Raw genomic sequence first — 12,069 nt, 5'->3', positions numbered from 1 at the left:
TATGTTCCAGATTTGACGAATGTGACAACCGTCAAAATTGAGTCAAGTCAAAGTCAAACAAAGTCAACAAGTCAAAACCAATCGACTCAATTAACCCTTGTATATTAGGGTTTACACTATGTAATTACTGTACAATGCAATATCTTAATGAGAAAAACATCATTTGGAAAGTTCGTGTGTTGAATTTCCTAAGTAAACATTGAACCAAAACGATAAAACATTATTGCACACTCATCGGGAGTGTGTACGACACTAAAACATGGTTTAACGGGGTTTACGAACCTTGAGTTGTGAAGCCGGACACTCAAATTAATCACAAACGAAACCTCTCTAAATCGTTTTCACTCTATCTCTTTCTATTTGAAATCTCTCCCAAATCTCTCCCAAATCTCTCTCAAAAGTTACTTTAACTTTTTGTAATCATTTGGGTCATATCGACCCTTAACCGGGTCAAAAATCGCTTGAAACGGGGTAAAAACGGGTAAAATAGCCTTAAGGACCTGGAACTGAAGCTTCACGACCGAAGCCTCTCATCCGAGGCCTCGGATCCGAAGCCTCTCATCAGGACCGAAGCTGAAGCCTCTCAGGAGACCGAATCCGAAGCCATCAGACAGCAGCCTCGCATGCGAGGGTCCGAAGTCTCGGCCCCCATCCGAGAGGTCTCGCAGACGGCCCCTTTTTACCGGTTTTTCGACTACGACTTCGTTTTAACTCCGTTTTTCATTATTTTAACGTGGGATTTTCACCCAAAACTTTATTTTATAAACTAAGGCCCCAAAATATATAAATCTCCAGGGTTTTTATAAAAATGTATTAAAAGAATTGGTGGTTGGACTAATTATTGAGGGAATATTTGCTTTTCCTTATTTTATGACAAAAGCAAGCCACCACCACCTCACTCTATGATCAGCCACTCTTTCCCACTACTCCTTGTCACCTTAGTGGACCTTTACACACAATCTCCAGCTCTTCCCACGTTCTAAGAGCTGGAGGATTGATCCTCTCTCCTCATTCTCCATAAAGTTCTTTCATTCTACACTTAGCAACCAAAGGACACTCTCCAAAATTCTCTCATCTTTTCTCTCAACTTCAAGAACTTCAAGGCTTTCTCCAGGGATTTCTTCCTTCAATTAGTAAGTATCTTCATCATTCACATAATTATTAAACTCCATTCTACTCAAATCATTGATATCTTACACAAATTCCATCTTATTCGGTGTTAGATTCTCGAATCATCAAGACATCTTCTTAGTGTTCTTGGGTTGAACACTTCCTCTATCTCACTTTCATCTACTGAAATCACATAAGGTGAGTTCATACCCCTACATTTACATGTTTTTCTTAAGTTTTAAGGGGGGAATATAAGTAAAATCATCAAGAACACAATTAAAATTTTTCTATCAGATTACATCATAAAAGATGAAGTTCGATCACTGACTGTTTTGGTCAACTTAAATATTTTAGTTTTCAAAACTGTTCCAGGTGCAAGTAGTTCAAACTCTTAGCTTTAAAATGGCTACTTGCACATCTCCATATGATTTTTCTACAATTTATGGTGATTTTTACAAAACTGCCTATCATTTCAAAGGCAAACCCGGACCAGTCTGTGATTATGAACATTTTCAACTCTGTTAGAGATCACTAAAACTCATGATAAAATTTACGAACAAACTAGACTCATATTCGAAACTCTCAGAATTTGTGGATTTGGATTTAGAGCTTTGATGATGTTTCTATAAATTTTCTAAGAACAGTAACAGAAACTGTATACAACAAAAAGTTGCTGTCAATTTCATTTCACCTTGTAACATGTTGAGCAAGGTGTATATCTTTATGTGATTATATGTTATTGCAATATATGACATTTTATCTTAATATTTAGACACACATCAGTTTACAAATGGATTTGGACATATAAAATATAAAGAATAACAAGTGATTATAATCAAAGTACAACCGATACATTCAAACATTTAATAAACTATTTTGAATATAGTTTGCATACATTACTACGTACTACCCTTGGTTGATAAACTATAATAGGTATAGTTTATGATACATTACATAATACATACATTTAAAAAGGGTACATTTATACAAAGGATATTTTCATTAAGCAAGGTACGGCCATACGGTACCAAGTTTTCATAACACGTAATTCCGTTAATGACTTTATGAAACATTACATAACACATACATTTAAAAAGGGTACATTTATACAAAGGATATTTTCATTAAGCAAGGTACGGCCATACGGTACCAAGTTTTCATTACACTACACGTAAATTCGTTAATGACTTCTGTGAGACATTCGATTCAATTTACAAATAAGTCATGTATTATAACCAGAGTCTCCTCGAGGGAGAGCGTGATACTTGTGTATAGATCTATATTGGGTCTGACAAACCCACACCTTAGCTGCATGCAACAGCTAGACCGACAGGTCTGGGGTGACAAATGTCATAACATTTCCGACGCCTGAAGAACGTCGTTTCAGGCCAACTAGGTCATAGCATGGTTATAATAACTCACATGTGGTATTAACAAACATAGAATTTACGGGGATTTCAATAAAATCAAACGAGTTTATGTCGATTTAAACTTGCATTGTTTTACTATAAAGAACGAACACTACTTGTACATTTCGGTCTTTGGGTTTTAAGACTACATTTACACATTAAGGAAAATATTGGATTTTCTGGAACGAACACTACTTTTACAAGAAAAGGCTTTCATAACTCACATGTGGTATTAACAAACATAGAATTTACGGGGATTTCACTAAAATCAAACGAGTTTATGTCGATTTAAACTTGCATTGTTTTACTATAAGGAACGAACACTACTTGTACATTTCGGTCTTTGGGTTTTAAGACTACATTTACACATTAAGGAAAATATTGGATTTTCTGGAACGAACACTACTTTTACAAGAAAAGGCTTTAATAAACTCACATAAAGTATTAATGAATATTGGAATTTACGGGAACTTCATTAAAATTAAACGAGTTTATGTCGATTTAAACTTACATTATTTATTATAAGTAAGAAAAGTTACTTATACATTTCGGTCTTTGGATTTAAGACTACATATACATTTTAAGGAAAATATTGGATTTTTCTAAAACAAATACTACTTTTACAAACAAAAGGCTTTTAATAATACCAAACAAAAGCTTATGAACTCACCAACCTTTGTGTTGACACTTTTTCAAACAACTTGTATTCTCAGGAAATCATTAAACAGGTAACCAAGTGCTTTTGAGGATGGGACGCTAAGGCGTCTACTATTTCATATTTTGTCAACATATTGTAATTGATTCGTAAACATGTAATTCATACAATGATGTAACTTTTTCAATTATATATATGTTGGTTGTGTTTGCTTGAATTACTATTACAATTGTTGTTATGATACTATACATGAAGTCCTCCACCCCCGGACGTTTCCGCCATCCTTGGTTTGGGGGTGTGACACATTGGTATCAGAGCACAGTTTATAGTGAATCAAGTATATCAAACCACATAAGATATACAAACTATAAACACAATTGGGACTAATAGTCTCTGATTTGTGCATTTTTCAAATAAATATACTTTTAGAAAATAAATGATTTTCTTGATTAAAGTATACATACATACATTACATGCTCGCATGGTATCATAACTAGCGAAAACATAAAGCAAAAGAAGAAGAGTTGAACATTTTGAGTATGCCTTAGTATATATGGATTAAGTCTGGGAAGGATATAGCCTGATCAACTATATATGTCCGGGAATTGACTTGCATATACCGGGGGATGGTCAGGATGGGCAACAAATCTAACAAACCTAATAACACACTACAAAGGATACTTTAAGAACTCAAAACTAAACATTTACAAATACTATAGGAGTATTTTGTGCTACTATAATAAATTATCTGAGAATTAAATAGGTCTTTATTTATAGATCAATAGCTGCTAAGTGGATGCGCTAAGGTCATATGTAACTAAGATGCTATAGACTTAGAATTTATGTATCTTTGTTTCACTTACTGTCCTTGTTTGGTTGTGGTCTTGGAGTTAGGGTCATCTATTCGAAGGACTATTATATCTTAATCACATATGACTGGTATGCACTTTGCAACTAATGAAGTAACCGATAAAGATCTTTTTAAAACATAAATATATTAATTATGTCCCGACTAAATTAGTATGTGTGAAACTTTTACAAACGGTCATATACTTGGAAACAAGGAAACTCAAATAAAATATTTTATACTTTCATTTTACCTCATAACCCAATGTATTGGGTCAATTAAAAGTATAAAATCGTATTCATCGACGATATCTTGATCTACTCGCGAATCGAAGAAGAGCATCACCTACATCTACGCCAAGTGCTAGAGACACTAAGAGCTGAGAAGCTTTATGCTAAGTTCTCTAAGTGCGAATTCTGGATTAGAGAAGTGGATTTCCTTGGCCATGTGGTAAGTGAGAAAGGCATACATGTGGATCCCTCCAAAATCAAGGCAATCGAGAATTGGTCAGCACCCAAGACGCCAACCAAAATTCGACAATTCCTTGGGCTTGCTGGCTACTACCGAAGATTTATACAAAACTTCTCCAAGATTGCGAAACCACTCACCACCTTGACGCAGAAAGGTGTGATATTCAAGTGGGAAGATAAACAAGAAACTGCTTTCCAAATGTTAAAACAAGCCCTATGCAGAGCACCGATCTTGTCTCTCCCAGAGGGAACCGAAGACTTCGTAGTGTACTGTGATGCTTCGAATCAAGGCCTCGGATGTGTGCTCATGCAGAGAGGGAAGGTTATCGCGTATGCATCAAGACAGCTTAAGACGTACGAGGTTAATTATACTACGCACGACCTGGAATTAGGAGCAGTAGTATTCGCTTTAAAGATCTGGAGACACTACCTCTACGGCACGAAATGCACTATCTTCACTGATCACAAAAGTCTTCAGCATATCCTCAATCAGAAATAGCTCAACATGCGACAGAGGAGATGGGTAGAGTTGTTGAATGACTACGAGTGCGAAATTCGTTATCATCCGGGCAAGGCCAATGTAGTGGCCGATGCTCTAAGCAGGAAGGAGTACTCGGGCCGCCGAGTAAAATCCTTAACAATGACAATCCATTCCCACCTGACCATACAAATCAAGGAAGCTCAACTGGAAGCTTTGAAACCAGAAAAGGTGGCAGGAGAGACATTAAGGGGAATGGATAAAAACTTAGAAGTCAAGGATGATGGAGCACGTTATATCATGAACCGGATTTGGACACCGAAGTTCGGTGGACTCCGAGACGTCGTCATGAATGAAGCACACAAGACTCGATACTCCATCCATCCCAGGTCGGATAAGATGTATCTGGACCTCAAGAAATTATACTGGTGGCCGAACATGAAAGCTAAGATTGCTACCTATGTGAGCAAGTGCCTGACTTGCGCCAAGGTCAAAATCGAATACCAGAAACCATCCGGGCTATTACAATAGCCGGATATACCTGAGTGGAAGTGGGAACGAATAACCATGGACTTCATAACCAAGCTGCCTAAGACATCGGGCGGGCTTGACACCATATGGGTAATCGTAGACAGATTGACCAAATCAGCACACTTCCTACCGATAAAAGAAACCGACAAGATGGAGAAGCTGACTAGAACGTACATCAAAGAGATTGTATGACTCCATGGTGTGCCGATATCCATTATCTCCGATAGAGATAGTAGATTTACCTCACGGTTTTGGCAGTCTCTACAAAAATCCTTGGGAACTAGGCTTGACATGAGTACGGCCTACCACCCACAAACCGACGGACAGAGCGAACGAACCATTCAAACGTTGGAAGACATGTTAAGAGCTTGTGTGATAGACTTCGGTAAAGCATGGGATACCCATCTACCGCTTATCGAATTCTCCTACAATAACAGCTATCATACTAGCATCAAAGTCGCTCCATTCGAAGCTCTTTACGGTCGCAAATGCAGATCACCCCTGTGTTGGGCTGAGGTGGGGGATACACCGCTAGCTAGAGGACAAGTCTCTAATAGCACCCTCACTGGCCCTGAAATCATAAGGGAAAAGAGTCTCGAGATCGGCATAAGAGTTACGCAGACAAACAACGCAAACCCTTGGAATTCCAGGTGGGTGATCGTGTACTACTAAACGTTTCCCCTTGGAAAGGAATGATACGATTCGGCAAACGCGGGAAACTAAATCCAAGGTACATTGGGCCATTCGAAATCCTTGCTAGGATTGGGCCAGTAGCATACAAACTTCGATTACCTCAGGAACTCGACAAAGTACATCCTACATTTCACGTGTCGAACCTAAAGAAGTGTTTGTCTGGTGAGACACTCGTAATACCACTCGACGAAATCGAAGTTAACAAAAATCTCCACTTCGTGGAGGAACCAGTCAAAATCATGGATCGGGAAATCAAACGAACGAAACAAAGTCGTATTCCCATCGTGAAGGTCCGTTGGAACGCTAAACGAGCGCCTGAGTTCACCTGGGAACGCGAAGATCAAATGAAACAAAAATACCCACATCTTTTCCCAAACTCTTGATGTCCCAGTCAAATGCAAATTTCGGGACGAAATTCCTTCTAACGGGGGGATGATGTGACAACCGTCAAAATTGAGTCAAGTCAAAGTCAAACAAAGTCAACAAGTCAAAACCAATCGACTCAATTAACCCTTGTATATTAGGGTTTACACTATGTAATTACTGTACAATGCAATATCTTAATGAGAGAAACATCATTTGGAAAGTTCGTGTGTTGAATTTCCTAAGTAAACATTGAACCAAAACGATAAAACATTATTGCACACTCATCGGGAGTGTGTACGACACTAAAACATGGTTTAACGGGGTTTACGAACCTTGAGTTGTGAAGCCGGACACTCAAATTAATCACAAACGAAACCTCTCTAAATCGTTTTCACTCTATCTCTTTCTATTTGAAATCTCTCCCAAATCTCTCTCAAAAGTTACTTTAACTTTTTGTAATCATTTGGGTCATATCGACCCTTAACCGGGTCAAAAATCGCTTGAAACGGGGTAAAAACGGGTAAAATAGCCTTAAGGACCTGGAACTGAAGCTTCACGACCGAAGCCTCTCATCCGAGGCCTCGGATCCGAAGCCTCTCATCAGGACCGAAGCTGAAGCCTCTCAGGAGACCGAATCCGAAGCCATCAGACAGCAGCCTCGCATGCGAGGGTCCGAAGTCTCGGCCCCCATCCGAGAGGTCTCGCAGACGGCCCCTTTTTACCGGTTTTTCGACTACGACTTCGTTTTAACTCCGTTTTTCATTATTTTAACGTGAGATTTTCACCCAAAACTTTATTTTATAAACTAAGGCCCCAGAATATATAAATCTCCAGGGTTTTTATAAAAATGTATTAAAAAAATTGGTGGTTGGACTAATTATTGAGGGAATATTTGCTTTTCCTTATTTTATGACAAAAGCAAGCCACCACCACCTCACTCTATGATCAGCCACTCTTTCCCACTACTCCTTGTCACCTTAGTGGACCTTTACACACAATCTCCAGCTCTTCCCACGTTCTAAGAGCTGGAGGATTGATCCTCTCTCCTCATTCTCCATAAAGTTCTTTCATTCTACACTTAGCAACCAAAGGACACTCTCCAAAATTCTCTCATCTTTTCTCTCAACTTCAAGAACTTCAAGGCTTTCTCCAGGGATTTCTTCCTTCAATTAGTAAGTATCTTCATCATTCACATAATTATTAAACTCCATTCTACTCAAATCGTTGATATCTTACACAAATTCCATCTTATTCGGTGTTAGATTCTCGAATCATCAAGACATCTTCTTAGTGTTCTTGGGTTGAACACTTCCTCTATCTCACTTTCATCTACTGAAATCACATAAGGTGAGTTCATACCCCTACATTTACATGTTTTTCTTAAGTTTTAAGGGGGGAATACAAGTAAAATCATCAAGAACACAATTAAACTTTTTCTATCAGATTACATCATAAAAGATGAACTTCGATCACGGACTGTTTTGGTCAACTTAAATATTTTAGTTTTCAAAACTGTTCCAGGTGCAAGTAGTTCAAACTCTAAGCTTTAAAATGGCTACTTGCACATCTCCATATGATTTTTCTACAATTTATGGTGATTTTTACAAAACTGCCTATCATTTCAAAGGCAAACCCAGACCAGTCTGTGATTATGAACATTTTCACCTCTGTTAGAGATCACTAAAAATGATGATAAAATTTACGAACAAACTAGACTCATATTCCAAACTCTCAGAATTTGCGGATTTGGATTTAGAGCTTTGATGATGTTTCTATAAATTTTCTAAGAACAGTAACAGAAACTGTATACAACAAAAAGTTTCTGTCAATTTCATTTCACCTTGTAACATGTTGAGCAAGGTGTATATCTTTATGTGATTATATGTTATTGCAATATATGACATTTTATCTTAATATTTAGACACACATCAGTTTACAAATGGATTTGGACATATAAAATATAAAGAATAACAAGTGATTATAATCAAAGTACAACCGATACATTCAAACATTTAATAAACTATTTTGAATATAGTTTGCATACATTACTACGTACTACCCTTGGTTGATAAAGTATAATAGGTATAGTTTATGATACATTACATAATACATACTGTTAGAAATATATAACAATCTGATTACCACGAATAAAAGGCTCGGTTACCAGTTACTGGGTGACAGATATATATATTTAATGAGATTAGATGCGGAAAGATAAGAAGTGCGGAATAAATAAATACTGGAAAGCTATAAATGACTGAAAGCTATAAATGAAATAAATGACAGTATTTAAATGACATAAAGCGTTAATAAAATATATAAATATATATATATAGTTGGTGGTGTTAGAACGGGACTTGTGGAACGACTGTTTTGTCAAGTTGTTAGTCAAATAAATGACTAACAGGCTTAGGGTTGGACTGGATCTTAATAGACTGTGTCTCTATTTGTTCAAAGTTCAATCCGGTAAGTAACAATAATTTCTTTTTATGTAACAATGAATTGTTTACAAAACGATACAAAATACACGGGTAATGTTTTTTGTATGTGGGTATGGGTTTTTTTAAGGTGATTTGATGAGGTTGAAGTGGGTATTTGGAGGGTGGTAGAAGGTGGAATAAGGTTGTAGTTTTGGTGGTATAAGGTAACAAAGAGGGTGATGTTGAAAGAGCTTTGGGTGGTTATGAATATAGATTTTTGTAGTAATTCTCTCTGGATAGCCAATTCTCTCTCGCGTCTCTCTGGGGTTTGCAGTGGTCAAAAAAATCGAGGAAAATTCCTGGATGTAGGTAAGGTCCTGAATAATTTGCGGTGCAAATCTCTCCCGTATTATCTTGTTGATTTGTGCTCGGTGAATTTTTTCTTAACTTGCAAATTCTGATGTCGAAAAACAGCAAGGTGGTGATGGTTGTGGTGATTTGAAAGGGTTTTTGGAGGAGGTTTAAGGAGGGTATTTGGAGGGTGTTTGGAGAGTATTTTGAGGTTGGCTATGTGTTTATTCTTCTGGAGATGAGAGAGTAATAGGAGATATATTACAAGGAAACACAAAACAGACACAAAAACTCATGTAAACATGCATCTATATATATGCAAAGGAATCAAGCAACTCTTGTTTGTTTAAGGAAAAGTAATGATGTGATTGATTGTAAAGGTTGGAAGCACACATGATGTTTGGTACTTTTGCTTTTGTGAAGATTTCTTTCCAATATATATATATATATATATATATATATATATATATATATATATATATATATATATACAATATATACAATATACATACATATATATATATACAATATAATATATATACATATATATTTATATAATATGTATATATATATATATATATATATATATATATATATATATATATATATACACACACGAACACTTGTATATATATATATATATATATATATATATATATATATATATATATATATATATATATATCCAATTGTGAATTGAATTTCCATTTTTGACCCTTGAGGTTTTTAAATTCTTGACAATTTTAGTCTTGATTTGTTTTGTCTTCAAACGACCAAATATTGCGTCTATTTTTCCGTCTTTGCGTATTTCGTCTTTTGCATATTTTTCTATTTCATAATTAAGCACGAATCCACGCAACCTGAAATATTTGATAATATTTGTTAGATAATATAAAACCAATTCGTTTTATTTCAGTGATGATCACATATAAAAACATTTTTCAACAATTTCCCCCTATGTGATCATTGATGAAATAAGGATAGATATAATCACATTAACAGTTTTAATCTTGAAGATTTGGGATAAAAGTTTTGTCAATGAGAAGATATATATAAAACCATTGTAATCGTTTTGAAAGTTTGTGACTTGGTTTAACATATCTTATGTAAAAGATTTTCAGAAATTTGTTTCCGAATCAAAGTCTCGGGTTCGGTTATCAAAGGGTAGTCATATATGTATCTAAAGAAATTTCCTTAGATTTTATAGCATTATTAATGACGACAAGTGGTCTAACAGGTCGATTCAGATGAACGCTCATAGGTATAGCTCACACTTCACTTGGGTGTTTGGTTGTTCTGGCAGCAGAACAAGTTAATGATCACTAAAAATGAGTGATATCTCTCTCTGACGACTCACACTCATATCGGAGGTGTTCAGCTATGCTTTTCCTGTAAAGTCACTTAGTCGCATTATTAGATAATCAATCACATAAGACTGGTTTCGGCATTACTCAGCGGGTTTCTTCATTCATGCCATTAAAGTTCACTCTCTCTCCGTCGGGAAATACATGTAGAGGGGTTTAGCAATTTTCATAGTGCAGTTTGCAACTAAGATTCTTCAGTGATGAAGGCTACAGTATCCCGGGAAATCCATTGTTGTTGCAGCTTCTTCTTTGATAGTATCCTGTTTGTTGATCAATATCGATTTATTGTAAAAAGATATTTTGTTTTAGCATTGAGAATTTGCTACATTTGAGACCTTTTTAAGAGTATTTGACTTGAGTGATTGAGATATCTTCTTTTGTGAAAAATGGTTAAAACAAATCGCGGGATTTTATGATTTTTGTTTTGAAATAACCATTTGGTTGAAAGTTTGTTTGAAAATACCAAATATAGAATATATTTTTTTTGTTTTGTTTGGTATATCTTTATTGAATCCATTTGTTTTCTTGTTGATTTGTCTTTGAGGATTGGATGTTGATAGATATTTGTTTTTCCTTTCGTTTTCTTGTAAGGATATGTCGTTGTTTGCTTGATGGATCATGGGATCGCAAGTCTTCATTTTTTGTTGGCTTTTATCTAGGTAGGGATAGGTGGCATAAAAGACAGTTTGTCTAGTATGTAAGAAATGAATGTATCGTCCCTGGTCATTTTGATATCTAAGCAAAAATGAGACCGTGACAATATATAATTGGGTATACCTTATAAGCAATAGTGACACACCTAAGCTCACAAGAAATGATTTCCACAATGATTTAGATCGACGAGGCACAAATTCTCACATGGGTTTTTGTTTTCATCTGAACCTCCTAACCTTATGTCCCTTGATTGTTTAAAATCGTCAATAATGAAATAAAATCGAAGGAAATAAAGTTATATACATTATGAAAAGTAGGATATTTGAACCTTAACTCCAATTGAGAATCAATATGACTTAAAATCTTCATCGAGCATAAGCATCTGAAAATTAAGTCAAGAGAAGATTAATCACAAGGTTCTATAAAAGCTTATTATGGCAAGTCTTTTATTAATTTTTTTTTTAAGATTTGTTTTTCTGAATGTTTTTGGAAATATTGGTTATTTGAATGTTTTTGGTATTTTTGAAAGGAAAGCAATTTTCAATTGTTTTTGAATTTTCCTTTTGAATGAAATTAAACACACTTTTGTACAAACAAAAAGTAAAAGTTTAAGGATGGATGTTATCTGGATTTAACATTCCTATACGGCCTAGGAAGTATTGAAACTTTGTTTCATCGAGAGCCTTAGTGAAGACATCGGCAATTTGATCTTCGGTGTTGA

The sequence above is a fragment of the Lactuca virosa genome, chromosome 8 (genome assembly GCF_052849685.1).
Source record: "Lactuca virosa cultivar CGN04683 chromosome 8, Lactuca_virosa_CGN04683_v6, whole genome shotgun sequence".
Classification (NCBI taxonomy): domain Eukaryota; kingdom Viridiplantae; phylum Streptophyta; class Magnoliopsida; order Asterales; family Asteraceae; genus Lactuca; species Lactuca virosa.
The sequence above is the reverse complement of the archived record's forward strand: the minus strand, read 5'-3'. Positions refer to the sequence as shown.